This window comes from Podarcis gaigeae (genome assembly GCF_964106915.1).
Source record: "Podarcis gaigeae genome assembly, chromosome: 8".
Lineage (NCBI taxonomy): Eukaryota > Metazoa > Chordata > Lepidosauria > Squamata > Lacertidae > Podarcis > Podarcis gaigeae.
In genome coordinates this window covers 63,852,612-63,879,852 of record NC_139684.1, presented here as the reverse complement: position 1 = coordinate 63,879,852, position 27,241 = coordinate 63,852,612, and the positions used below count along the sequence as shown (strand labels likewise).

The window sequence follows — 27,241 nt, the reverse complement described above, 5'->3', positions numbered from 1 at the left end:
AGTCCACATTTACAGAGAGTTTCAGCTCATTTTGACATTTCTCTCTACTTCTTTTTTAAAAATCACTTATACAAAAATGAAATAACATTTTGCACAAACTTTAAATTGTGTAAAATTGCATATTTTTCGATTTCAAAACTTGTCAAAAACACCTCCACTGTTAGAGGCAATATGTTTCTGAACACCAGTCTCTGGAAACCACAGGAGGGGAGAGTGCTGTTGAGCTCAGGTCCATCTTGTGAGCTTCTCAAGGGCATCTGGTTGGCCATTGTGAGAACAGGATGCTGGACTAAATAGGCCACTGGACTGATTCAGCAAGATCTTTGCATGTTCTTAAAGTGAACTAACCTGACTCACAGTTCCCAGACTTAAAGCTGGATTAGAACACAGTTATCAATCAAAGTGCACATGCCTCTGAACTCTGGGAATCAAAACTCTGTGAGGGGAATCGGAAGCCTCCTCACAACTCTCAGCACCCTTAACAAACCACAGCTCCCAGAATGCTTTGTGGGAGTCATGAATGTCTATGATTGCTTTAAAGGCATGGTGTGAACGTGGCCCTGCCCTAAGCATGCAGCAGCAAAAAAGGCCCCCACACTAGCCACTTCAGGATGTGAGCGACTAAATGACTTATGATGTTCAAAAGGTTGTTTTTTTAAAGAATGGATTGAGTCAGCGCTGGAGCCCTTGGACTGCCTCGTAAGTACTTCTGTTTCTTTATTTTATATTTGTGTTTCTACACAGACCCTAAGGATCCCCCCTTTTAAAATCCACACAGAAGCATGTACAATCGGGATGTACATGACCAAAATGGCTAGTCCATCCCTAATCTCACCACAGTGAGGAGGACTACCGTCAGGTGCCTTCTTGGTCTGTTTTCTATGTGCTGCTAACAGATTATGGGCAACTTCAAGGCCACTCTTGCTCTCCCCTCTTAGGAGTTCCTTCTTTTTAAATCAGATTTAGGCCCAGCAGCATTCAAACAGAGGATGCCATCGGTAAAGTAGGAGACAGTGCCCACCACCCTGTTAACTATTCTCATATCTGCACCCCAACTCCTAGCTTGTTAAAATGGTAAGGGAAATGTGTGGCACCTGAAAAGGTTTTTTAGAAGAACCCTATTCCCCCCACAGAGCGCCTGTTCTCATAGCAATTTTAACAACCAATTTGCTTTCCCAGAGAACTCTGGGAATTGTAGCTCTCTGAGGGGAATCGGAGGCCTCCTAACAGCTCTCAGCACCCTTAACAAACTACAGTTCCCAGGATTCTTGGGGGGGGGAGGCATGACTGTGGTATGATAGTGCCTTAAATGTTTGGTGTGAAGATGGCTTTACACACATGTAAGCAGCGTGAGTTTCTCTTGAGTCACAAACCTACACCTACAAAAATGGCCCTGAGAAATGGCGCAAGATGCGAGTGACTGCCGGCAGACCTTACGGCAATACCAGTGGAGCCCTGGGCAGGAGCAGAAAGACGTCTCTGTGGCCAGAATGCCCCTTTGCAGAACCAACGTCAAGCTGTTGGCGGGTATCCAGCAGTCTCTACAGCTGCCAGTTCTTTGGCCGACATACCACACCAGAGTGATCCCGAAAGCACTCCACAGTTGGCAGGCCTGACGCGATATTTCTTTTGGAGCAGTGCCTTTGCTTGTTGGCTGGCACTAACAGCTCACAGCCTTTCCAAGCCTGCTAAAAGGGGCTGAAATCTGTGTTTGCTCCGTGGAACATCCTGTGGGGAAAAGGACCATCAATAAAGTCCCTCCTTTAAGGAGCTGTGCTCTGAACCTCTGTCCCACAAAGGCCCCAGGCAGATTTGCTGAACATTTTAGCATAGTAATGTATGTGTGTGACAGTGTGTGATGAACAGCAGCATTTATTTGTTATTTATAAAAGTATTTATATACCGCCCTTTCATAAAAATATCAGGGCAGTGTACAGCAATATAAATTTTTTTTTTAGAAAAAAAAACTTTAAACCCTGGCCTGGTAATATGCTTTGGCCTCTGCCTTTGGTCAGCGAGACAAAGCACTTATATATCCTGGCCTCATCTTGCCCCCACCAATTCAACAAAAAAGGAGTGGCAGCGGAAAGCTGACTTCTCCCCTCCTTGCCATAAAGAATACAAAGATGTTACTAAGAACTAGTGCCTGAGTTTTGTTTATACTCACAGTCCGTCAGTAAAACTAGATCAAAAGTTGCACTACACTTTGGAACTCCCTGCCTATTGACACCAGGCAGGCACCTTCCCTCTGCTTTCTTATGGCACCTGGTTAAAACATTTTTGCGTAGGCAAGCCTACCCAGGCATGTAGAACTTACGTGCATTTTATTTCTTTTTAGCTACTGTTGATTTTAATCATCTTTTGAATATTGGGACAGCTGAATCTTAATTCAGCACGTCAGAGGGCACTGACATTCACTAACCACTCTTCTTGACACCTGCTTGCTGCTCACTCACACAGACGTTGCAAGGCCACCACAGTGCATTATCTCAGTTGAGACCTGTTGGGGGCTGTATTCTAGTAAAGCAGGAGGGGCCAGAAGCCAAAGTGGGCAAGGCAGAGAACATGGTGAAAATGAGGCGCGCGCGTACACACACATACATGTTATGAGGCTTTTTGGTGGAGAGGTATTCTGTATTGCCTTGTCTCCCTTCTAATTCCTGAAATAGCCAAGCTAGCTTCCTAGTGAGGCAATTGCCTAGGTAAGGGACCATTAAGGGAATAAAGGAAGCAGAAAATGGGTTGAGGGCTCCTCCCTCAACTGGTTGGTAGTTAGAAAAAGAAGGCTGAGAGCTGAGAGTGAAGTGATGTGAGCCAGAAGCAAAGCAGAAGCAAAGCAGCAAGCTAGGAAGCAAGAGAGTCAGAGCAATGCTTGGTTTCTGTTTGAATCCTTCTTGGTGTGTTAATGCTGTGAACCCTCACAGCAAACAGGCTCAAACTGTAGATATGTGTAAATAAACCTTATACTGAGAGCCAGTGTGGTGTAGTGGTTAAGAGCGGTAGACTCCTAATCTGAGGAACCGGGTTCGCGTCTCCGCTCCTCCACATGCAACTGCTGGGTGACCTTGGGCCAGTCACACTTCCTTGAAGTCTCTCAGCCCCACTCACCTCACAGAGTGTTTGTTGTGGGGGAGGAAGGGAAAGGAGAATGTTAGCCGCTTTGAGACTCCTTAAAGGGAGTGAAAGGCGGGATATCAAATCCAAACTCTTCTTCTTCTTCTTCTTATTGTAAAGACACCACTGTCTGCACTCAACCTCATTCCAAAGAAAACACAAACTCTAGTTAATTCCACCTGGAACCCCTGGAATCTCACACTGCTCGGAGATTGGGGTGGCATGCAACAGTACTTTATAACATAGCTTCTCAGGCCCAGGAGGAATTAATACTCTTGTCACACAACTACAATATTTGCTTAACAGAATGCATTCTGCCTCCCAACCCCTGCCCTTTCAAACGGAGACAGTGATTCATATTGATGGCACCCAGTATAAATGAAGAAACAGGTATGGACAGATAAGCCTTTTTCCATACTGTGTCACAGACTCGATTATAGTTGTGGTCCATCCCATGTTTTGCAGATTTAAAAAATGCATGAAAACCCCAAATTTAAACTGCATGCATTTAACTTGCATTATATCTGTGTGCTTCCCCTAAAATGTTCTGCTTTTCAGTACGTTTCCCCCCCAAAAAATCCCTCAAAAAATACAGTTTTGTGCACCCTCCCCCAATGAAATTGCATCATATAATTCAGAGAAGTGTATAGTCTGTGTGACAGCTGCGTTCTGATCCACATATAAATCCATTGCTGACAAATTAGATCGGTTCGCTTTAAAATGCAGACCAAACACATTTCACCTCCATCTCTGTGAAGAAACAGCTCAGCTGCTCCTGCCATCAGCATGCGAGACTAGGAGGGATTTCTGCAAGACCCAACATCCCTGAGGAGTGTCCTTCCCTGACTTGTACTTGTAATAATCTGTGGCCTAATTCGAGGTCTCGTTGAGCAAAGGTAGCTGTGGACAGAAGTAGCTGGGCCAGCCTCACTTTTCATGCATTTTAACAGAATAGGAAAGGACCTGAAAAGAACTTAAATTCTTTCCCAACCGTCACAGGCCCCAAGGAAACAACAAGGATGTAGGCCGCTGTTTGTTTGACTGTTCCTTTAAAACAAAAAGTACAGAAAAGGAGCGGAAGAGGTGAAACCTCTGTTCTGGCTAGCTGTAGAAGCACCAATGCAACAAGGTGAAGTTTTGCTCAGAGGCAGGTCTGAGAGAGAAGACATTCTTAAACTAAGAGCATAGAGCCTTGATGGATCAGGCCAGTGGTCCATCCAAGTCCAGCATCCTGCTCTCACGCTAGCCAGCAAATGCCTGTAGGAAACCTGCAAGCATGAGCTGAGAAAATCCTTTTGTCTGTCCTGAATCTACTGCAATTTTATTGGGCACCCCCAGATTCTAGAATAAAGGGAGTCCTCTCAGGCACTTTAGGCTGATTGACATTAGACCCTCCAAGCGTCCCTATTTTTCAGAGCCAGCTCCATATTTACAGAAGCCGCTCTGGTTTCTAATGTGATCTTGGAATGTTCCGCTTTTTCTTAGGATGTCCCAATTTTCATAAGAGAAATGTTAAAGGCTAGGGAATTATCTGAACCCTGAGCCAAGGAGATAAGTAACTATATAACCTTTAGAAGACAACTGAAGGCAGCCCTTTATAGGGAAGTTTTTAAATGTGTAATGCTTTATTATGTTTCTATATATGTTGGAAGCTGCCCAGAGTGGCTGGGGCAACCCAACAAAATTGTTGTTGTTAATGTTTTGCCATGAGAGCAATTTTACCTTTACAAGACCCTCTTCATGCTGCCAGTCCTTTCTCTGGCTGGTATTCCACTTAAGTTTTACTCATGTTCATTGATTTCAACGGGTCTACTCTGAGTAAAACTCAGTTGACTACTACCCTCTGTTCTTGCTCCCATGTACTTCACTCATAGTAGAGGCTTTATAGCTTACTGTAGGTTACAAAACCCAAACCTATGAGGCACAGGAACCGTAAGCAAAACTCACATACCCAAAAATATTTGGAGCCTATATCAAATTAAAGATAGGAGCAGATGGTTGTGCAAGTTAAGAGCAGATGGAATCTGCAGGAGTAATGTGGATATTTAAGCATGCCCACAGCTCAGTATGTGCTTTTGCTTTAGTGGAACTGTATATTTCGCTCCAAATCCTATTTTGGTCAGAATCTGGCAGTAACTGTAATTATGACATTGCTGCAAAGTGAAAAAGTAAGGCAGTAAATGAGCTTAGACAGAGCTAGTCCCAATGGGGAGCAGAGGTGATGAGTGTAGGCAGATAATCTTTTTTGACTGCTTTTTTTGCTCACTTTTTCTGAACTGCTTTGTTGGGACAGACAGGTGGAGGGGTATCATCTGAAAGCTGAGAGGGTGTAGACCTGGAAGACTAGTGTTCAAATCCTCATTCAGTCATGAAGCTCAATGGGTGATCCCAGGCTAGTCACTCACTCTCAGCCTGACCCACCTCACATGGTTGATTATGAGGATAAACTGAGGGATCACAGACGACTGAGCACCTTGGAGGAAAGGTGTCACCTTGGGGCGGAGGTGTCACTGTTTGCAATTGCCTTGTGAGAAATGCAAGGGCACCATTCCACATCTAACCCTTTGTCTGCACATATCATCTCCCCAGTAGGAATGGGTGAAGCTGTCAGTTTCAGTTTCTCCCCGTTTCCCGTATTTTCCAATCTTAAATTCAGTTCTCCGCATTAGTTTGCAATTAAAAAGAAAAAGTCCTCGTGAAATTTCATCAGCATTTTACTACAAATTTCTCATAATATACAATGCCTGTGTGCCATTTTGCCTGATATACACGTTTTGTGGAAAACCCTTTCTCCTAATATAGCACATTTTTGTACACTGTTTTGTGCACTCTTTGCCCTAGTGTGTGCATTTCTATACATATTTGGCTGGATTACAAAATTTGGAAAAGGGCAAATTTAGAAAGGTGGCTGTGTTTCCATTTGTGCTTTGTTTCAGAAGGTACAAATTAGGTCGATTCAGTTTTAAGTGCAAACTAAATCAAATTTCTCCTCCATCCCTAATTCCACCAGGCATATTTGTGTCATTAGAACATTTCCTCAGAGGTGAATTCCGACTGCTTTTCATCGTTTAATAGCAACGCAGAATTAATGGCACTGAGCAGGGGAGCATTAAATATAAACAACATTTCCAATAGCTATGAGAAAACATCAGGTTTGTGGAGAAACATGGGGGGAGTCGCTATTTGAAATTACTTTGGAGAATATGCAAGGGGGCCACTCCACCTTCAGCCCTTTGCCTACACACCTGTCCTTTCCCCAGCCACTTTCTGCAGGGGAAATACTCTGAAAGACAGAGGTCAGCAGGGAGGTGAAACTACTGTATACTGTGGGCATATGTTCAAAAGCACCAGATCTTCTCTCCCCACCACCCACAATTAAAATACTTGACTTGACCCTGCAAATCCTGGTCACTTGCAAGAAAGCTGAGGCTCAGCAGGGCATCCGAGTGCAATCTTCGATTTACAGCCGCTCTCCCTGGGTCATGCCTTGGCCCTCATGTGCTGGCAGACGTCTGAGCATGTAGGGCAACCTTCATAGCATCTTAGGACAGGAGTGGGGAGCAGTTTCCCAACCAAACATCATTAGTCATCATCATCATCATTAATTACCTGCCCTCCCTGTAAGCTTCTGAGGTACGAAATGCATATATAAGGGCAGAATGTGAAGGGGGGAACATAGATAACATACAAAAATGCATTATGGTAGGGGGAAATTGTTTGCAAAAGCTTGAGCATTGAAGAAACTAATCTGTTTGTAAGGAAACATTCACACCAAAATGTGAATGAATTTTCATTAGGATTTTCCCCCCAAATATCTGCAGAAATGTGGAGAACTGAATTTATATTGGAAAAAACTGAGAAACATAGAGAAGCAAAACTGACAGATTCATCCATCCCTAGTGTCCTCCCATTTCTGGAAGGAGGGCATATTTTGGGCAAGAGTGACAGAAGTCAAGACCAAAGTCGCAGGGAATGTAGCCAGCCTGTGTATCTTACTGTAGCTTAGCCTCAAGCTTACTGTACAAGCAAGGAAGGGACTGTGGTACTTCAGGATGCAGGTATGGGAGTGGGATACCTGGATCACTTTGCGGTTGTAATTTGCTACCAGATGTGTGTTTTATTGTTTTTCTCTACTTATGTTTTATTGTTTTTCTCTACTTGGATCATGCACCAGTTTGCCGTTTTGAACTGAAATGAGTACAGAAATAGTTTAATTAATAAACAAAAATTTAAAATGACAGCACTCCTCAGTGTAAACCAACACTGTGTCCTCCAGATGTTGGACTACAACTCCCAACAGCCCCTATCAGCATGGTATACCACCCTCCATCTGTAGACCTTGTGTTATTGTCAAGTTTACCTAGGGAAGCATTTGAGCATGCAAATCTAATCTAACCCCTTCCCAGGTCCTCGAGAATGCAGTCCCATAACGACGGCACCATGCACTACCCCTGCACCCCTTTATCAGCCTATTCTCTGCACTCACTTAGGGTATGGTTGGCACTGGTTTCCCCAGGGCCATCACAACCACCCTCCTCCAAATCAAACTCTAATGGCCATGCAAACGATTGCACACCTCTGAAAGAAATAAAAAACAAATTGCAGATTGCTGAAGGGGAGAAAACATAATACTGGGGAAATGGCGTTATTTATTATTTTGTCACAGAAGCGAAGTGGGAACATGGCGTTTTGCTAACTCAGGTGGGGATTCTCTGACCCGGCAAATTCCTTTGTTGTACATGATGGATGGATCCCTGTCAGTGCTGAAACCTGATTATGTCAGGGGAAGAGTCTGTAAAAAAACCCCACAAAAGAGGAGGGGCGGCGAGAGAGAGAAAGAGGAAAATAAGGACAATTCCTAAGCGGTAAGGCTTGTATCCAGCTATGTTTTACTGAGAGTAGCCCCACTGACCTACATTAGCAATGTTCATTAATTTGAGTAGTCCAGTTCTGAGCACGACTAGCATTGGATATAACCACGATGCTGCAATCCACTTACCTGGGAGAAAGCCCCACTGAGTAAAATGGGACCTACTTCTGAGTAGACATGGGTAGGATTGCAGCCTAAGAAAGGGAAAGGGTCGTGACTTTTGTAGTCCTGTGCATGCTTACTTAGATGCAAGACCCACTGAATTCCACAGAACTTGCTCTCGGGGAATTGAGCATACAATATGCACCCTATATCACTTTCTGAACGGTTCACTTTGGACTTTGGGAAGTTTACAGTATCATACCATTTCCCCAAAAGATTAGTTTTGGGGGGGGGGTTTGTGGGAGATAGAGACTGGGTTGCAGTTCCACCTCAATCCTCATTAGTACTTTCTGGTGTTAAATTGAACTGGGGGAAACCAGTGTGCTCACCCCTGGAATGCGCCCCCCAGAAGGTTCTCTCTGAGAGATGCGGCCCTCACAGTGAAAAGGTTCCTTATCCCTGGGATGCAAGATGGGAGAGGCATTTTGGCTCAACTCTGGTTTGTACAGCAAGTGAGAAGAATCTGCATCAGTGTGTTCTAGTGATAGGAAGAATCTCATGGGTATGAGAATAGAAGCATTAAGAAAAAAGAAGTATTCCCATTTTTCACCTGTGAGATGCTGCAGGGTATATGGACAGCCTCACCACACCTCACAGGTTGTGTCTAGCAACAGAGGAAACCTGTTTTTCAAAGTTAGGAAATAATTTGTGTGTCACATACGCAAAGAAATATACGGATATTGTTGTTCGGTAGGAGCCTTTAAGCTGCAAAAGCCAGTTAAAACTCGATTAACCTGGCATGACTTCAAACTACTTAAGAAAGCTAATTTGGTCGGTTTTTCACAGGACAGAGATGTTGCAAAGTGATGAATATCCGGTTTGGGAATATTCACATTTTCTGCATGGCTGCCTCGTCATGTGAAAAAAATGATGGCTGAAGAGACCATAGGCCTTGTGGGTAGGGGACGTCAGACAGTTCTAGTGAAAACAGAAAAGGAAGTGGAAATTGCAGTAGGTTGCATGTTCATATGTGGTCAAGAATGGAAATCAGAGAAAGGAATATGACTGGCATTCGTTCACACAGATTTTTTGGTCAGGTCCACAAAAGATATGTAATTAATGGTTTTTTCATGCTGTTTGGATGTTTCCTTTGCTTTAAATAGTTACATAACTTGTGTTAAATAGCAGTGAGCAAGACAAACAATGAAGTTTTTGGCTGAACTCTGCATGGTTCAGAAGCCCCAATTTAGTGCAATTCAACATGAACATATCATATAACACCAATTCTGTTGCAACTACAATGGCTGCTTGTATGTTTCCAAGCTCAGTTGAAAGTGCTGGGGGTTTTTTTATGTATAAAGCTATTTACAGCTCAGGAACCCAAAATCTTCCAGACTGCCTATCCCAGTATAGGTAAAAAGGTACCTTTATCTCAGTACTGTATGAAACATACCCAGGCCCTTGAATCTTCCTCTCAGGTCCTGGAGGGTGGTGACAAGGGAGAGGGCCCTTTCAGTTGTGGCTCCCCATCTATGAAAGGCTCTCCCCAGTAAGATGCACCTGGCCCCTTCATTCACATACAGTGGTACCTCGGGTTAAGAACTTAATTCGTTCTGGAGGACCGTTCTTAACCTGAAACTGTTCTTAACCTGAGGTACCACTTTAGCTAATGGGGCCTCCCGCTGCCACCGCGCCACTGCTGTGCGATTTCTGTTCTCATCCTGAAGCAAAGTTCTTAACCTGAGGTACTATTTCTGGGTTAGCGGAGTCTGTAATCAGAAGCGTCTGTAACCCGAGGTAGCACTGTAGTTTCAGTCTCAGGTTTTTGATAAAGATTATGTTGTTTTGTTACTAGTGCTGCCAAAGTGTCCTGTGGCTGTTACGGAGGTTTTTTTGTTCTGATTTTATGGTATAATGTATTTACATCTGCGATGTCAACCACTGGAAGCCTTTGGGTAACAAGTAACTAATCCCTGTCTTCTTACATTCCTATTTGTAGGTCAGGAGATGTGTGGGGCTCTTGAGCATCCCTCATCAGGGTCCCTGCCCAAACCCTACCATCTCTTTTAATCCAGGCCCTATCAAACAAAGCTGGATCTACACATGCAGGAGAATGAGATAGTATAGTCCTAACGTGGCAGAACTGTCTGTACCACTTCAGACTGCAGAAATAGAACCACATTTACCCTGCATGTAAAAAATAAATAAATCCTAGGACAAGAGAAGGAGAAGGACTGGACTAGAATCTTTCTTCCAGATGCGCTAGACTAGTTATTTGCTTGCAGGGAAATTATTTGTTTATCGTACATTATGAGAGAGCATTAAAAATGGTATCTGCTTTACAAAGCAGGACTCTACCATCTCACTCTACTGTGAATACAGATCAGGCCTTAGCCACAAACTCAGTGGATGGTTGTAGGGTAAACAACCCACTGTTATCTCAGTTTCAGCCTCTCCAAATAAACAGAAAGGATAATAATACTGAATCAATGCAACAAGAAGGAGCAAACAGCTGTAAAAGGCATGTAAGATAAATTTTAAAACAGCTGTCCAGAAATCCTGTATCCTTTATTCCCAATGCATTTCACACTTTGCTTTTTAACTTTACAATGAAGCAGATGAGCTTCTGCTCATCTGTAAACACTGACTCGATGTTTAAAATAACCTGAAGCTCTTACCAGCTGGAAAGCTTGTGTTGACAGTGTAAATCACAAGAGTTGCATATCCTCTAAAATTTCGCTTAAGAAAATAGGGGCACTCGTATATGTGTAACTCTCTTATTCTTACACAAAGATTTACTACTTCAGAACACACACACACAAACACACACGAGTGCACACTGAAATTAGCTCTCATATCATTTTGTGTTAGTTAACTAATGTTATTCAGTTTGCATTTATCTGGAGAAGTCAAACCATAACCTCTGGTTTGCACATGGCACTAAAACAAACCATGGCTTAGCTCTAACTGGTGCAGCAGCAGCAGCTTGACCAGGGGAGGAGCTGAGCGAGTGTGATTTTTGCCCTCCCCCCAACTTGCTCGTTCATACTGAGCCCTGATTTAATTTAGTGTTAGGCCTATATATGTGAACAAAATGTGCATATTTGACGTAGGTATTTCCAACGTTTCAAGGGCTTACGCCCTTCAAACGTAATTCTGTGCTACACATAGAGGGAGATCATATCGACTTCATGGCATAATGCAATCCAGGTTCCCCCACCTTCCTGCCCTCCCTATGAGGAGGCTCAGATGCATTAAGACGCAGACTGGGAATCAAGAAACCCCCATCTCAGAAATATCTAGTTCTGGGCCAACAGGTCAGTCTCGTTTAATCAGAACTCGCTTTCTCTCTGCCTGGAGATTAGTGGCTCTTGATTTGATCCAGCCTGCCTCCTTGCAGAGCAGGCTGCGTATATCCTAGAGCAAATCTATTGGAAGCGATGTTTTCATTAGAAAGCCATATGGCAGGCTCTTAACTACGATTCTGTGCTTTCTGCAGGTGGTCAGACAGAAGGTAGGCAAATCTGCCTGGTTTCTCCTTTCCGAGAGACCGGCTGCCACGGAAATGATACCCACGCCTGCATCTGCAAGCGAGGCCCAATTAGCAGGAAGAAGACTCACCAGGGACTCTTCAGAAATAACTTGCTCCTTCCCCTCACTGGTAATTCCAGAAGACTTCCACCCCCAATAGTCATGTCCCCAGTCATTTGCCCCAGCTGCACTGCCCTGCCAATGACCAGAGCGGGGCTTTCTGTCCCTTTGGGATCCCCTGTGAGGTTTGCAGCACCCTTATCATGCTCTGCAGGCAAACTGCTGAATCCTCTTTAGCACAAGAAAGCCATGCCCTTTGCAGGACAAAGGGCTACCAGCTACAGCTGCCGCCTGACTTTCAGGAAGGGCTGTAGCTCAGGGGTAGAGCAGAAAGTCCGCAGTTCAACCCCTGGCATCTCCATGAAGGGCTGGGAAAGGTTGTTAGCTGAAAACCCTGGAGAGCCACTGCCACTCAGTGTAGACCATACTGAGCTAGATGGACCAATGGTCTAACTCTGTACAGGACAGCTTCCTGTTATCCTCATATCAAGGAGAGGGGAATTTGCAGCCTGGAGTTAGGGATGGGGAAGAAATTTCAGTCAGTTCATATTTAAATATGAACCTACCTAATTTGCTCTTCCTGAAACAACACACAAACCAAAACACAGTTGTCCTTCAAAATCCAGACTTCTCCAGATTTTGCAGTGCAGTTCTCCAGGCCAAGTGGTGTGTACAAAAATGCATATACTAACTAGGGTAAAGTATGCACAACAACTTATATTGTAGGGAAAATAGCTGTACTGAAAAGTGCATTGTATTAGGGAAAACCGCTTTGCAAAAATGTGTGTGTCAGGAGAAATTTGCACTAAAGCAATGGTGGATTTTCATGAAGTTGTTGTTCTTATTGTTGTTGTTGTTGTTATTGCAACTTATGGAAATATGAACAACAAAATTTAAGATTGGAAATATAAGAAACTGAGAGAATCTGAAACTAACAGATTCACCCGTCCCTACCTGGAGTCTGTGCGGAAGGCTGTGGAACGTTTGGCAGTAGCTGTGGCCTTCAGTCAGCAGGGAAAGAGACCTGGATAACGTTGTCAAGACTGGGTGGCTGCCATTTTAGCACACGAAAGGATGTGTGGAGGGGGGTGTTCAGCAGCGGCACATGGAAGTGAGGCTCAGACATGGGGAGTTCTGAGTAGCGGTTCAGACCTAGAATGGGAAGCTGGCAGTTTGGGGAGGTGCTGGCATTGATGGATTTTTGGGCAGGCAAGATATAATGGGTGTTCAGCGGCACATTCAGGGAGTGTATCATCTGTGTATACATGTACAAAAACAGTGTAGCTGTACACTCAAATAGTAATTTGTATGTAATGATCAGCGCATGTCCTGTTTGTGTACTTGTGTGCATAATAGCTAAGCTGGGCTAATGAACGGCTGTTATACATGTCTGGAAATAAGAAATAAGAGCTCCGTGCAAAGTGCGCACAACCCTACTTAGCGCCTGAAACCACCTGAGATTATATCAACAATATAAGCTTATATTGGTTTCATTTCACCTTATTTTTATTTTTTATGATTTGATTTATAAGCACAACGAACACAACACACACACACTTATTTACCACATACCGGCTTCTTTAACATATTTTTGCAGTGCTGTTCAGCATCCTTGTGTCACCCCGCTACCCTCCTCTTGCTCTTTGGTACCATTTTTCTTCTTCTTTGCCCTCACTGTCCTTGGCCTCACTTGCTCTTGTTGCCATCCCATCCGATTGACAAAATCACATGGTCTGCCACTGCCAATGGTGTGACGATACTCTGAGTAACGTGATCCCACCACTTTACGCTCATATGGAAAATCTGGTAGTTTGTTATTGTTAAACAGACTAAACAGCAGCAAGGGCAAGTGAGGGCAAGGACAAAGTTTAAATAGAATGCCAACAAACAGTAGTTAAAGAAAGAAAACAAACAAAGCAAATGTTCAGCAGGGTTTGGGGCAGGGGCTTCTCTGAATGTGTCTATTTCAAAGTGAGTATCCTTGGTGCAAACTTTGCACAAAGTCCACCAGCTGATGCACACGGAAATGAGGGACATGTGATAAATGGAGTTTTAAAGCGAGAATTAGTGGCCACACAGTACTTGAAAAGCCTCACCAGCAAAGAAAAGGGCATTGCTCATTTTGATGCTGTTGATCTGGCAACTGTTTGATGACATATGTACTACATTAACAAACGGCATCTCTGTTCCCATCGTAGCATCACCGAGTGTCTCAGCTCTTGGCAAGACAATCGCTCATCTCCTCTTTGCAATGATGCGTCTTTGCCTCCTCTTGGGCCTTTCATGCAAAGATACACAGATATGAAAAATGCACTGCCAGGCGTGCTTGGGCCTAATGTACTGAGATGTGAATCAAGATGCAGATGTTTTCATTAATGAGTGCATCCATTTTCTCGGCATTCCTACAGTATCTCTGCAGACATTTTCTTGGTTATTTCTCACATCTTCACATCTAGGGTCCAGAGGGAAAATGCCTTAAGGTGTGTTTTTTTTAATTAAAAAAACCCAAAGAATAGCTCTAAGGACCAAAGGGGCTCTTGGAGCCAATGAAAGGACACCTCCAGATTTCTCAGATTGGTGGTTTCAATGGGAGTGTTAGCACATCACACAAAAGCGTTGTTTTGTGCAACCTGCAATAGCAGGAACAAGCCACAGCAGGCCTTAGACTCAAGCACTCTCCTTCCTCTCTTCTGCTCCCAAATGGCTGAGGGTGGCAGACTAAGTAGGTGTATTAATGTTCTGTGGCTGCTTCCAACAAGTCCTATGAGGAAAGGCTGAAGGAACAGGACATATGTGGCCTGAAGAAGAGAAGACTGAAAGGGAACATGAGAACACTCTGCAAATGTTCAGCCAGAAGAGGGCAAATACATGTTTTTTGCTGCCCCAAGGTGGAGATGGCCAAATCTGTCCATTTCGCTTTCCCTCAGTTCCTAATTTTTCCACGCTTTAACTTCAGTTCTCCACATAAGTTTGCATACAAAATCACAGAATCATAGAGTCATATTTTTTGAAAAGAAACTCATGAAAAATCAGTGCAAATGTCTCTTAATATGATACGAGTTTAGTGGTGGGAATTTCTCCTATACATTTTTGCATGCATTTTTGCCCAAAACATTTTGGTAAAACCATTTCTCTTCATCTAAAACATTTTTGTTTGTTATTTTCACTCATATAGATGCACTTTGCACTAATATATGCAGTTCTATACACACAATACTTGGCTGGAGAACTGCACTGCAAATTGTGGAGAAGTGCAAATTTCTAAAGATGGCTGTGTTTCGGGAAGTGCAAATTACATAAATTCAAATTTGATTGCGAATTGAATTGAATTTCTCCCCTAGTTGCACAAAATGCGCAGATTTCTAAAAAGCTACGGCCAGAGGCAAAAGTTAGTTTCACAAGGGCTGCTTGAGGGGGGGGGGACTGCAGGCCACAAACAGGCAGACACAAATCTACCTGAGAGCTCGCCAGGGGGAACTTCCCTCATCCCTTTGCTGAGCAGAACAGCTGACACAGATCCCTACCCTCAGATGTCTCATTTGCACTTCAGATTTAGAGCTAGTAAGAAATGGCATGGGGCCCTTCTGAGCAGCAATACAAACCCGTTTTTCACTTTATCCGTACCCACATAAATGAGAGAAACCCTTGTCTCACCGACATGCTCTCTGTGGATGCCAGAAGAGGCAGGGAAGGAGACTGGTAACAACCACAAATAACAGCTTGGTAGTAAGTAAAGGTAATATTTGTGGACCCCCTGGAAAAAAGGCAATGTGCATGGGAAACAAACTCTTAATCCGCTTTTCAAATGTAAGAGCTCAAACCATGCTGAAGTGGGTCCCACTGTGTTCAATGGGGTTTCCTCTCAAATCAGGGCACACAGCTTTTCGAAAGGAGGAAAAGGAGCTTTGAAACTCCCGTGCAAAGCTGGGAAGAAAATGACTCGGCAGACTTGTGCTCCTGGCAAGTAGGCAAAAAGTAGTCCATGTGCTTTGCAACTGCAAGCGTGCAATTTTTCAGGATGCAAGAGCATTTTGAAGTTTGGGACTTTAAACTCACATCGCCGTAGGGCAGGTTTTGCAGTTCAGAAGTATTGACTTTATTTGCATTCTTCTGTGGGATTACTCTTAATGCCTTTTGTATGGACAGGACAGATAATGGATACTATGAAAACTATTCTTAAAAAATACTTGCAAAGTAAACAAAAGATGATAAAGAAAATGGAAGGTGAAATTTCAGTGGCGTTACTAAGAATCAAATACAGAACTGTTTCCATGGGAAACAGTGTTTGTGTTTACCTGTGTGTTAGTTAAGTGTGTGCAACGGTGTGTGGATCTTGCCTCACCCACTACTGGAATATGACCCCCAACAGCTTTCCACAGGGGTAATGTGGTCCAAAAAAGGTTCCACACTTCTGGTGCATAGGAATGGTGTTGCCTTCAAAGCTGTTGCCCACCTTTGTCTCTCTGGTTTCTGAATCTCTGACTTCTGTAAGTGTACCCCTTCCCCTTTTCAAGGTTCCCCTCAGTTAATATTGGGCTCCTCGCTGAATAAACCAATCCAAGCATGCAGCCCTCACACTAAGCAGTGCATGCACAAAGTTACTTCTCCCACATCAACACCACTCGCACGAACACCAGCGCTCCTCCACCAAGGAAGAATATCTCTGTGCCGAAAGAGAAAGGGAGGTTGAGATGGGAAAGGGAGGCGTGGGGATGGGGGAAGAGTGGGAAGCTGAGTGTCAAAACAGGAGGAGGGGAAATCCAGCAAGGTGAATGCTCATTTTAAGAACAGCAGCAAACAAACAAACGCAATGGATTATACTGAAATCTCAGAACGACAATTACCGAGCGCGAGGCTCGGCTGACGCGATGGGGCGAGGACCCATTTAATAATGCATGAGGCGGCGAGTGTCTTTGTGCTGCTTCTGCCGATGCCTCCGTCATGTGGAGGAAATGAAAAGGAAAAAAGCCCCATCACTTCAGACTTGCCTTTAATTAATTCCTTGGAGTATGAGAAGGAGCCCAAAATAGTTGCCGAGAGATCTTGCCACTGTACTCTGGAGAAGATGTGCAGCCTGCCACGAGGGCAGGAAAGCGAAGGACAATCCCTGGGCCCTGTCTCTTTCCAGGAGATCCAGACACTGGGGTCTGGCAGGGCTGAGATTTAGGAGAAGGATGAGGGAGGAAGTCAGTTTGGAACGCATGCTAATACAAACCTACCTAATTTGCATCCCCCCCCCCAAAAGAAAAATCTGTGCAAACCAAAATGTAGCTATCATTCACTTTTCCAAATTTTGCAATTTTTCCAACAAGAAATATACAGAAAAATGCACATGCTAGGAAATGCACATAAAAATCCATGTTAGTGAAAATGCGCACAAACTGCTTTTTATTAAGGGGAAAGGTTTGTAAACGTGTGCATATTAGACAAAAAATACATGCAAAAATGGGTATATTGAGAGAAATGCTGGCTCAAATTTCACGAGGACTTGAAAAATAAAGAATCACAAGTCGATGCAAAAAGGTGGTGGACTGAACTTAAGACTGGAAAAAATAGAAACTAAATTTGATAGATTCATCTGACCCTAGGCAAGAGTACTGGTATCCCTTTCCACAGCACCTTACCAGAAAGTTGGGACCTAGTATCCTATATGTCCCCCTTGGGGGCAGGGACACAATGCACAGTCACATGACATGTTATTTGACCTCTGAGGCCTACTAGAGCCCTTCAGAGCTTCTGGGGCTGGTGGGAGTTGGAGTTCAGCAACCTGCAAAGGTTCCTCACACCTGGGTTAGCAAATAGAAGTTTATATGGTCCAGTCAACACCCTGGCTGCTGCATTCTGCATTTGTTAAATGTTTTATCCTTATTTGTTTTAACTAAAGCTGCTTCTGAAAGCAGTGGCTGGTTCTTCTGGACAGCTGGCAACCTAAAACCAATCTACTTTCCTGTATCTGAGAAATGTGGAACAATGTTTCTTCTCTCTCTGCCCCCACTCCCCATCCACGCTGCCATATGCAATGAGCCCTGATTGCAGCTTTCTCGTAACACACACGGCCATATTCCCAGGCCACTCGATTCCTTCCAGCCAAACGGTGCCACCATAAATGCACTTGCCTTTGGTTGCTAAGAAGCCACAGGACCTTTGTCACCTCACCTTCATCCCTGCCGCTTGGTCGCTGCACTGCAGCCCCAGAGACCAGAAACAACAAGCAAACGGGATCTCGCTCTCACACTCTCGCTCTCTCTTTCACACGCACAGCACAAGATGAATTGGCTTCTCTCTCCTGTTCTGACAGATACATTATCTCATCTGGCTGGTTTCACAGTCCACAGGAGAACTGGGAAGTAAAGCTTGCTTTGCAATTAACTGATTGCAGCCTCTCTGTGCAGAAAGACAGCAAGCAGGATGGATAGGGAAGCAGTAGGCAAAGGGTGATTCCCCTTGGAGGCAGGACTGGAGGCTTCCCAAAAGCAAACCATTTATAGTTGAAATTCTATGCAAGTTTACTTAGGGGTTCAGCCTACTAAGAACTACTCAGAGAAGACCCATTGAAATTAATGGACAGAAGTTAGTCTGCTTTGAGTAGGACTAATATTGGCTATAACCATTAGCCAGAAGTACAACTGTGTTCAATGGGGCTCATTTCCAGACAAGCAGCCACAGGAATGCAACTTCACAATTAAGCCATATTGGCCAGCCTTCCTCAACCTGGTGCCCTCCAGGTGTTGCTGGACTGCAGCTCCCATCATCCCTGGCCACTGGCCATGCTAGCTGGGGCTTATGGGAACTGGAGTCCAACATTTGAAAGGCACCAGGTTGTGGGAGGCTGTCTTAGCTTGTGCGCCCTCTCGAAAAGATGGTACAGAAAGGCTATTCAAAAGCATTTCGGGAACTTAGTAGGGTGTGAAAAATTACAGAGCAGCATCTATCTGATAGCAAACACAAGAAATAGTCTATTGTGGTACCTGAAAGACAAACAGATTTATTGTGGCTTTCTAGACTACATCCCACTTCCTTGACAGCACTCAATCCATCTGATAAAAGAGGCTCTAGTCTGCCGATGTAACAATTCACCTGTGAAGCCTTTGGAGACTAGGGATGGGGAAGATATTTAATTCAGTTTGCATCTGAAGGCAAACTTACCCAATCCATACTTTCCAAAACAATACATGAACCAACACAACATCATCCTTAGAAACTCACATTTATCCAAATTTTGCACTGTGGTACTCCAGCCATGTGTTCAAAATAGGTTCAAAAATGCATGTGCTAGGATGAAGCATACATAAAACGTCATTTATTAAGGGGAGCTAACATACCAAAAAGGGGACGCAGGTGGCGCTGTGGGTTAAAGCCTCAGCGCCTAGGACTTGCCGATTGAAAGGTCGGCGGTTCGAATCCCTGTGGCGGGGTGCGCTCCCGCTGCTCGGTCCCAGCGCCTGCCAACCTAGCAGTTCGAAAGCACCTCCGGGTGCAAGTAGATAAATAGGGACCGCTTACCAGCGGGAAGGTAAACGGCGTTTCCGTGTGCAGCTCTGGCTCGCCAGATGCAGCTTTGTCACGCTGGCCACGTGACCCGGAAGTGTCTCCGGACAGCGCTGGCCCCTGGCCTCTTAAGTGAGATGGGCGCACAACCCCAGAGTCTGTCAAGACTGGCCCGTACGGGCAGGGGTACCTTTACCTTTACCTTTAACATACCAAAACCCTTTGCATTGGGAGAAATTGCATAATTTTGTAAGCATTTAAATGTGGGTGGATTTTGGTGAGGACCTTTTTCTATTTAAAAAATGATGTGGAAATGTGGAAAACTTAATTTACAGCTGGAAAAATGAAAGGAACAAAAGTTGACAGAGTAAACCACCCCCAATTTTGACACAAGACTCTTTGTTGGTCCACTTGCGAAATATTCCAGCCTCCTATCAGAGTATTCTCTTGAGGTGCCACCTCTCACAACTTAATTATCTCCTGTATCTGATAATTGAGCTCTGTGCCTCTGTAGGGAAGCCTAACCTGTGGTGAGGCTTTACCCTTTCAAAGAATCCTCTCGAGACACTCCCAACTGCCATTTGATAACTGCCTTTATGATGATGCAATGCCTTCTTTCCCCTATCTTCTATCACTTAACCTGCCAGTATCTCCAGATTATTCCTAAACATTGCCAAATGGTTCCAAGGCTGCTTGACCCACACCTCACTCTGCCCAATGGTAGGGCTGGCCCCATCTCTCTCACATTCCCCCCACCACACACACAGTTGCTGCAATAAGTACGTAAGAAGAGCCTGCTGGATTAGGCCAATAGCCCATCTAGTCCAGCATCCTGTTCTCCAAGTGGTCAACCAGATGCCCCTGAAAGCAGGACTTAATGCAACGGCCCTCTGCCCCCTTGTAATTCCCAGCAATTGCCTCTGACTGTGGAGGCAAAGCATGGCCATAATGGCTGGTAGCCACGGATAGCCATTACATCTACAAATTTGTCTAATTTTCTTTAAAAGCCATCTAAATTGGTGGCCATTACTGCCTCCTGTGGGAGCATGTTCCACAGTTGACAATGCACTATACAAAGCAGTTCTTATTTTGTTTGTCCCAAATCCTCCAACATTCATCTTCACTGAATGTCCATGAATTCTGAGAAATGGAGAATAGGAGGCACTGCTGGTCTCCTTCCACCTACAGAGGAAACAGCGGGGGCTGCCCCTCAGGTCTGCTGAGCTCTGCACCTTTCCAGCATGATTCAGCATGGGTCCATTTCCTCCTGCAACAGACTTTGATTCCCAGTTCAACCACTGGGCAGGGTTGGTTAGATTCACCGCCATCCCATTCCTGATGTATATCTTCATTCCCCGCATCTTCTGTGTTGGACAGGGTACCATTTTGTGGTTTGCCTCAGGTGCCAAAATATATGGAGCTAGCACGGGGCTAATTCATACATTCTGGTGCTCCTCTCCCTTTTGCAATTGTGCATGAACCTTCTGTTTGGAACACTCACCTCACACATAGCATGATGGTAGGGTGTCTTACATTGCCCATTTGATACCAATGTCTTTGTCTTCAGTTGTTCAGACATCCTGGGCCCTTACAGCTTAATCTCACTCTGTTGTTCTCTCATGATGTTGCAGTGGAGCCCCTGAAAATTCTGACAGAGCCCAAGACTACGTGATCTCCAACAATCTGACAGACGCATTTTCCACCCTCCTGCTTTCACATTTGGTATGTGCAAACATTTATTTGGAGGTGTAACATTTAAGGCCTGCAAATATTTGAAAATGCAACCTTCAGGAATGTGGGGCCCATAAAATCAGGCTCATTTACCCTCAGAATCCACAAGGGTGAATTATTTCCTCACAGCATTCAGAGATCTGGTCACGGTGCGAGCCCTAAAACATCCTGAGAAGTGTGATTCAGTGTTATAGGGGGTGTGCTGTTTTGCTGTGCTAGATGAAGAGGCAGCCCCCTCTTTTAGGTACTCCACGGCCTAGAAGTAGTGAACAAAAGGTGTTTTAATACAAAGCCCATTAACCTGCTCTTGAGTACTAAAGCTTTCAAAAGAACGCAATGTGCCTCTTCATAACTGGGAACCTCGATAAAGCAATGTTTGCTAAGTTAACCGTTCCACTAAGTTCAAGGTGCTGGTACTGCTGTACAAAGCCCCATAAAGCTTGGGATCTGGATACCTAAAGATCACCCTTTATAGACCCAACCGATAACTGTACTCTGCAGGAGAAGGTCCATTCCCTACAATGCTGGAGTCAGGCCTCTAGCATGGTGGCACCTTTGGAAGGCCCCCCATTACATATTAGACAAGGGGTTAGCAAACTTTTTCAGCAGGGGGCCGGTCCACTGTCCCTCAGAGCTTGTGGGGGGCCAGACTATATTTTTTTTTGGGGGGGGAATGATGCAAGAGCACCATGAGCCCCGGTGGCTGCTTACCTGTGTCGTGTGAGTGGTAGGGGCTGGCGGCGGCGGCAGCAGCAGCGAAGAAGGGACGATGAGCAGCGCGCGAAAGGGCTCCAGAGAGGGGCTGCTTAAAATGGTGGCCCCTTGAGCACTGCTGCTGCTGCTGCTGGCACGAACAAAGCCCAGCCCCCTTCCTCCTCTAGGCAGGACGGGGAGAAGCCAGGAGGAGGGAGGGAGGAGGAGTTGCCGCCGCCGCTGCCATGTGAGGAAGAGGAAGGGAGAGGGAAAGAACGTGTGCGCTAGCGAACCACACAGTGATTCCCGGACTGTCCGCAGGTCAGATCCAGAAGGCAATTGGGTCCTATCCAGCCCGCGGACTTAGTTTGCTGACCCATGTATTGGGTCCTGTTGTCTTTTGGTGCCTGCCTGGTATTGAATCCCTTCCTCTTTCAACAAGCCTTTAAAGCAGAGCTGTATCCCAGTCTGCATCTGCACTGGATTTGAATGATTTTATAACTGAAATTGGTTTTTATATCTGAAACTCTATTTTTGAAAGTACATTTAACAAAGAAACCCCATTCCCCTCCTCCTACCCCACCCCGCCCGACATTCCATGCAGGTTAGTATGTTCCAGTTACTTAAGTAGCAGGTAAGCTTATGAAATACTTCACGCTGTTGGTTTTGATCTCTGTCCAGATCAAGCGTCTCTTCCATGTCTTCTTAACAGGTTATTCCAAAATGAACCATGAGTTGATGGTGGCTACACTGTTTATTCAACACATAGGAAAAGACCAGTACTAAACTGTTTCAAAGTCATCCTTGCTTTTTGTATTCCGCAGTGCTCCAAGTCCTCTCTTTGAGGACTATATATTAAAAAGATTTTTGGTACTGGGATTGTTGCTGCCTCACTCACTCAGGCCCCCCCTTGTGGGCTTCCCACAGCCACCATAACAGCCATTGTGAGAACAGGATGTTGGACTAGATGGGCCAATGGCCTGATCCAGCAGACTCAACTTAGGTTGTTATGTCCCTAAGTTGTTTTGTTAGTTTCTCCATTTGGGCTACATTCCACACCCTCTCCCATTGTGCCACTAAATTCATGTTGGTAGCCATCTCCCAAGGTTGAATAATTAGCAGTCTAGCAAAACTGCTTTTATTGCGGATGGTGTTTTTTTATGGATAAGCACGTTCAGCTGTTTCACAGAAAGCGATTTGTGCATAGAATTAAATAAATAAAATACAGAATTTAGTAAACTGAAGACAACAGTTTCTAAAGAATATTTCATAGAACATTTACTTAAATTTCACCATAGATCTGCTTGCATTTATCGTGGAATAGGGTACAACTCAAAAACATTCAGCCATTCTTACTGTCTTGAAAGGTGTTCATGGCAGGGTGAGGAAAGCAGCATGGATTTAGATTGCAACTGTGCATATTAATATGAATGTATACTATGAGATTTCCTTACTCAGATACTTAACTGAATAACATGTGTGGCATGCATGTCTCTTATAAGGACATCAGAAGAGCCACGTTGGATCAGGCCCAAGGCTCATTTAACCCACTATCCCATTCTCACAGTGATCAACCAGGTTCCTGTGGGAAGCCCACAAGCAGGGCAGGAATGCAAGAGCTCTTCCACTTGTGTTCTAGTATTCAGAAGCATGCTACTTCCAGCTGGAGGTAGAACCTAGCCATTGTCTCTATTAGACATTGCTAGCCTTATCCTCCAGTATCACTCCCAAAATTACAAGAAAGTGTAAACTGCTACTGGTGAATAGAGATAGGCCACGTGCACACCATACATTTAGAGCACTATTATACCCACATTTAAAGCCCTGTTACATCACTTTAACAGTCATGGTTTTCCCCAAAGAATCTTGGGAATAATAACTGGTTAAGGCATACCCTCCAAAATTTCTCCGATGAAAATAGGGACATTCTAAGGAAAAGCAACCAGCATGAATTTGACCAAACTGCGGGAGGCAGTGGAAGACAGAAGTGACAGACGCGTGCTCTGGTCCATGGGGTCACAAAGAGTCGGACATGACTAAACGATTAAACAACAACAACAAGGAAAAGCAGGACATTCCGGGATCAAATCAGAAACCGGGACGGCTTCTGTAAATCTGGGACTGTCCCTGGAAAATAAGGACACTTGGAGGGTCTGTTAAGGGTGTCAAGAGATATTAGGAGACCCCCCCCCCCAATTCCCTTCACAGAGTTACAGTTCCAAGAGTTCCCTAGAAAAGAGGGAGTGACTATTAAACCACTCTGGGATTGTAGATGTGAGGGGGATAAGAGTTTCCAACAACTCTCAGTATCCTTAACGAACTACAGATCCCAAGACTGACAGATTCGCCCATCCCTATATCAGGGAGATCAAAACAGCAGCTCCAAGTCATCCAGCACTGATCACTGCAACGCCTGCAGCCATGGGCAAGCCTGCAGGAGTCCCCCAAAACCTGGAATCAGTGCTGATCATTAATGTAGTCTGTGTACTCAGATCTCTGTGCAATCGCTATGAATTCCAAATGTCACTCTTCTCTCTGTAAAAATGGTGATGACCCCTACTATGTGCCAGTAGTTTAACGCTTTACTATCTGCCTGACAATGTCAGAACTTTCTCTGATATCAAATTTCATTATCTTTTCTCCCTTCCCCCCCCCCCAGCTTCTAAGTAATATCTTTAATTTGTATTTTTTCTCTCTAGACGGTTTAGACGATTCGAATTTTAGCCTCTGAATGAATTGCACGTTTTGTTATTCTGTTTTATCTGCACAGCTTAATGTAACAATGAACATGAAAATAATAATTTTTAAAAGAGCTGAAATCCACATCAGAAATACGTTGCTTGGTTACTATGTATATTCTGGTTCCATTTAGTTAAAACAATTGCTTAATGTTTTCAAGATCATAGCAGATGCCAAATAAAAAATTAGTGGATTTGATGCATTTATATATTCCACATTATTCTTGTACAAAAATGCCCAACCTTCTTGGGCCAGAAACTCTGCTTGGTTTATGGACTTCCCGTAACAATCAGGGAACAAACGAATTAATTTGGAGGTGACCTCAGATTTCCAGAGGCTCAAGTTGTAAACCATCCCATTTTACCTCACCCTTAATAAGGACTAGGAATATCTTTCTGTGCTATGCTAATTATTGTTCGGTGATTTATGATGATGTTAGATATTTGTGGATTATTCTGTTAAATTATTGTGTTTTCATCATTTTGACCATTTTGTTTTATTAGTAAGCTCAATGCTCAGAGGTAGGAACGGAAAACATTATGACAAAACAAATAAATAAATGCAAAACGAAAGATGCCAATCGTTCATTGTACCATCAGATACTCCTCACACCTACTGAACACACACACCAGTGTTGTGCTGTGGTCAGTGTTGAACTAGAACCTTGGAGCTCACGTTTTAAATCCCATCTCAGTCATGAAGCTCGCTGGGTGAACTTGGACTGGTCACCGTCCTTCTGCCTAACTTTTTCATTTGATGTTTTAATGCAGGTTGTAAACCGCTTTGAGATTTTTTCCCCTTAAAAACATAAAGCAGTATAGAAATGAAATGAATAATAATAATACCTCACAGGGTTGTTATGAGGGAAAAATGAGGAGGGGTTGAACCAGGGAGGAAGATAGGATATAGATTTAATAATAAATGAATGAAATAAATTCCAAAATGAGATACAGTTTTCAGTCAACTTCAGAGAAGCATACTTGGTTGACTAAATAAATGCAAGAAGGAAGAGAGGGAAGGGGATACTTTCTCCTGGAGCGGCTGGCAGGTAGGCCAGCACTCAGAGGAGCCAGTCTTCTGGCATCACAATTTTCTGAGACAGGGCACAGCAGACACAACAAGGGTGCACTGGGAGACCCAATCCAGTGTTCCTACTGGTCTGCTTGCACCGCACCAATCTTGTTAGCAGCCCATTATTCCCCCTCACAGTTCTAAATCCCAGAATGGTTTCACAGTCCACCACTCTTTCCCAAGGAATTCTGGGAACTGTAAGACAGTGAGGGAAACGAGGGTTTCCTAACGACAACTGGTGCTCTTAACAACTCCCAGGATTCTTTGAGGTAGCCATGACTGTTTGAAGTGGTATGATACTGCTTTACTCCATATACACCCACTTGACAGCTTCAATTTGTGGAACTGGCACATAATATGCCACAAAATGCCCTCTCCACATTTGTAAGAACTCAATATTTTAGCGTGGCAGCACCTACATTTTGGAACTTCCTGCCTACTGATACCAGGCAAGAGCCGTCACTGTACTCTTTTTGGTGCCTGCTAAAAACATTTTTGTTTAGACAAGCCTACCTAGTTGTTTAGAAAGCTGACGCGAGTTTCAATCTGTTTTTAGTCCTTTGTTATTTTAACTTTTTGAAAGTCTTCCATTGTTGCTGTTAATTTTTCTTATTGATAATTTTATTGATTTTTCTTTTTTGTAAACAAGGGTGTACAATTTTTAATGAAATAAATAAGTACATAGTGCCAGGTGGGTCTTGAGTTTGAAACAAAAGGGCTGCTTCGTGCATCCACATTCGTCACATGAGGATTTCTGCGTCAAGTGACGGTGTGCATGTGCAAATGACTCACCGGAGGTCAAGAACCCAAAGACAGCAATTTCATATTCCTTCTGCATCGTCTCAAAACCCAGTACAGTAAGCTAGTAGAGTCTGTTCACACATCTGGCAAGGAGCCATCGAGTGTTGTATAATCAAAGTGATGTCCTTTCATGTGTGAACTGGCAACCAAGAGCTTTTTCTAGGTTGAGTGTAATCCAATATTTACTACAGAACAATCACACAATGAAAGTATGATTCATCACGGCTGGAGGTCTGGTTTTTGTTGTTGTTTGTTTTTTAAATAATCCTGTCCAAGAAAAATAGGAGCAGGTTCTTTCGCCTTTCATTTGGCTAGATTATTTGACCTTTCACAAAGAGCTGCCTGGGAATCCCTGAATTTCTAGACACTTCACCTTCTTCCACCCCATCAAGAAAACTGAGTAGCGGTGTACTTGAGGATGGCGTGGAAGAGACAGGAATGATCACGGAAATTATTTGCCATCTGTTATGTTCCTTGAAACTAAGAGTCAAGCTCTTTGCCAGCAGAAGCCTGCTGATTTCAACAAACTTGAAAGGTCAGCAAACAAAACAAAACCCCAGATCATTTATCCCAGCTTTGGTCATTCAAACCTCCTAGCTTTCCTGATTCAACATATATATCATGTGGTGAAATTTCATCTGTGTCATGACATTTTTGAAGCACTGCACACTCCCAAGCTTTAAGGTTTTGGGGGAAGCAGGTACAAACCTTGATAAAGAAAGAGCTTTGCACTGTGGAACCTCAAAATTTGACGCGTTTATTATAGCACAAGATTTCCTGAGTCTAATGAAGTGAACTGTATGTCAAAGAAAATTATTATTATTACTAATTTAATTTCTATCCCTCCTTCCTCCAAGAGCAGCCTAGGGCAGCAAAATACCAAAATAGTAAAACAATGCCATGATAAAATAATATAAAAAATTTTTTGGAAAAAATTAAAACATCTAAATTGTTTAAAAGCAGGCAGAGTTCAAAACAGCTAATAATTTCAAGGCGCTAGCACCTTGAAGTGGGCCTAGTAGCTCACTCCGTGCTTTCAGA

The 27,241-nt window shown here is 43.9% G+C and overlaps 1 protein-coding gene and 1 long non-coding RNA gene across 2 annotated transcripts in view; one reads left to right on the top strand and one right to left on the bottom strand.

Annotated features, from left to right (window-relative positions):
* Positions 1-27,241, bottom strand: part of EXTL1 (exostosin like glycosyltransferase 1) — a 59,728-nt gene that overhangs the window by 26,069 nt on the left and 6,418 nt on the right. The window lies entirely within an intron of this gene.
* On the top strand, positions 352-21,811 carry LOC310850455. The gene is made up of 3 exons (XR_014567332.1): positions 352-699; positions 11,586-11,747; positions 20,797-21,811. It is a non-coding gene; the product is annotated as an uncharacterized lncRNA (long non-coding RNA).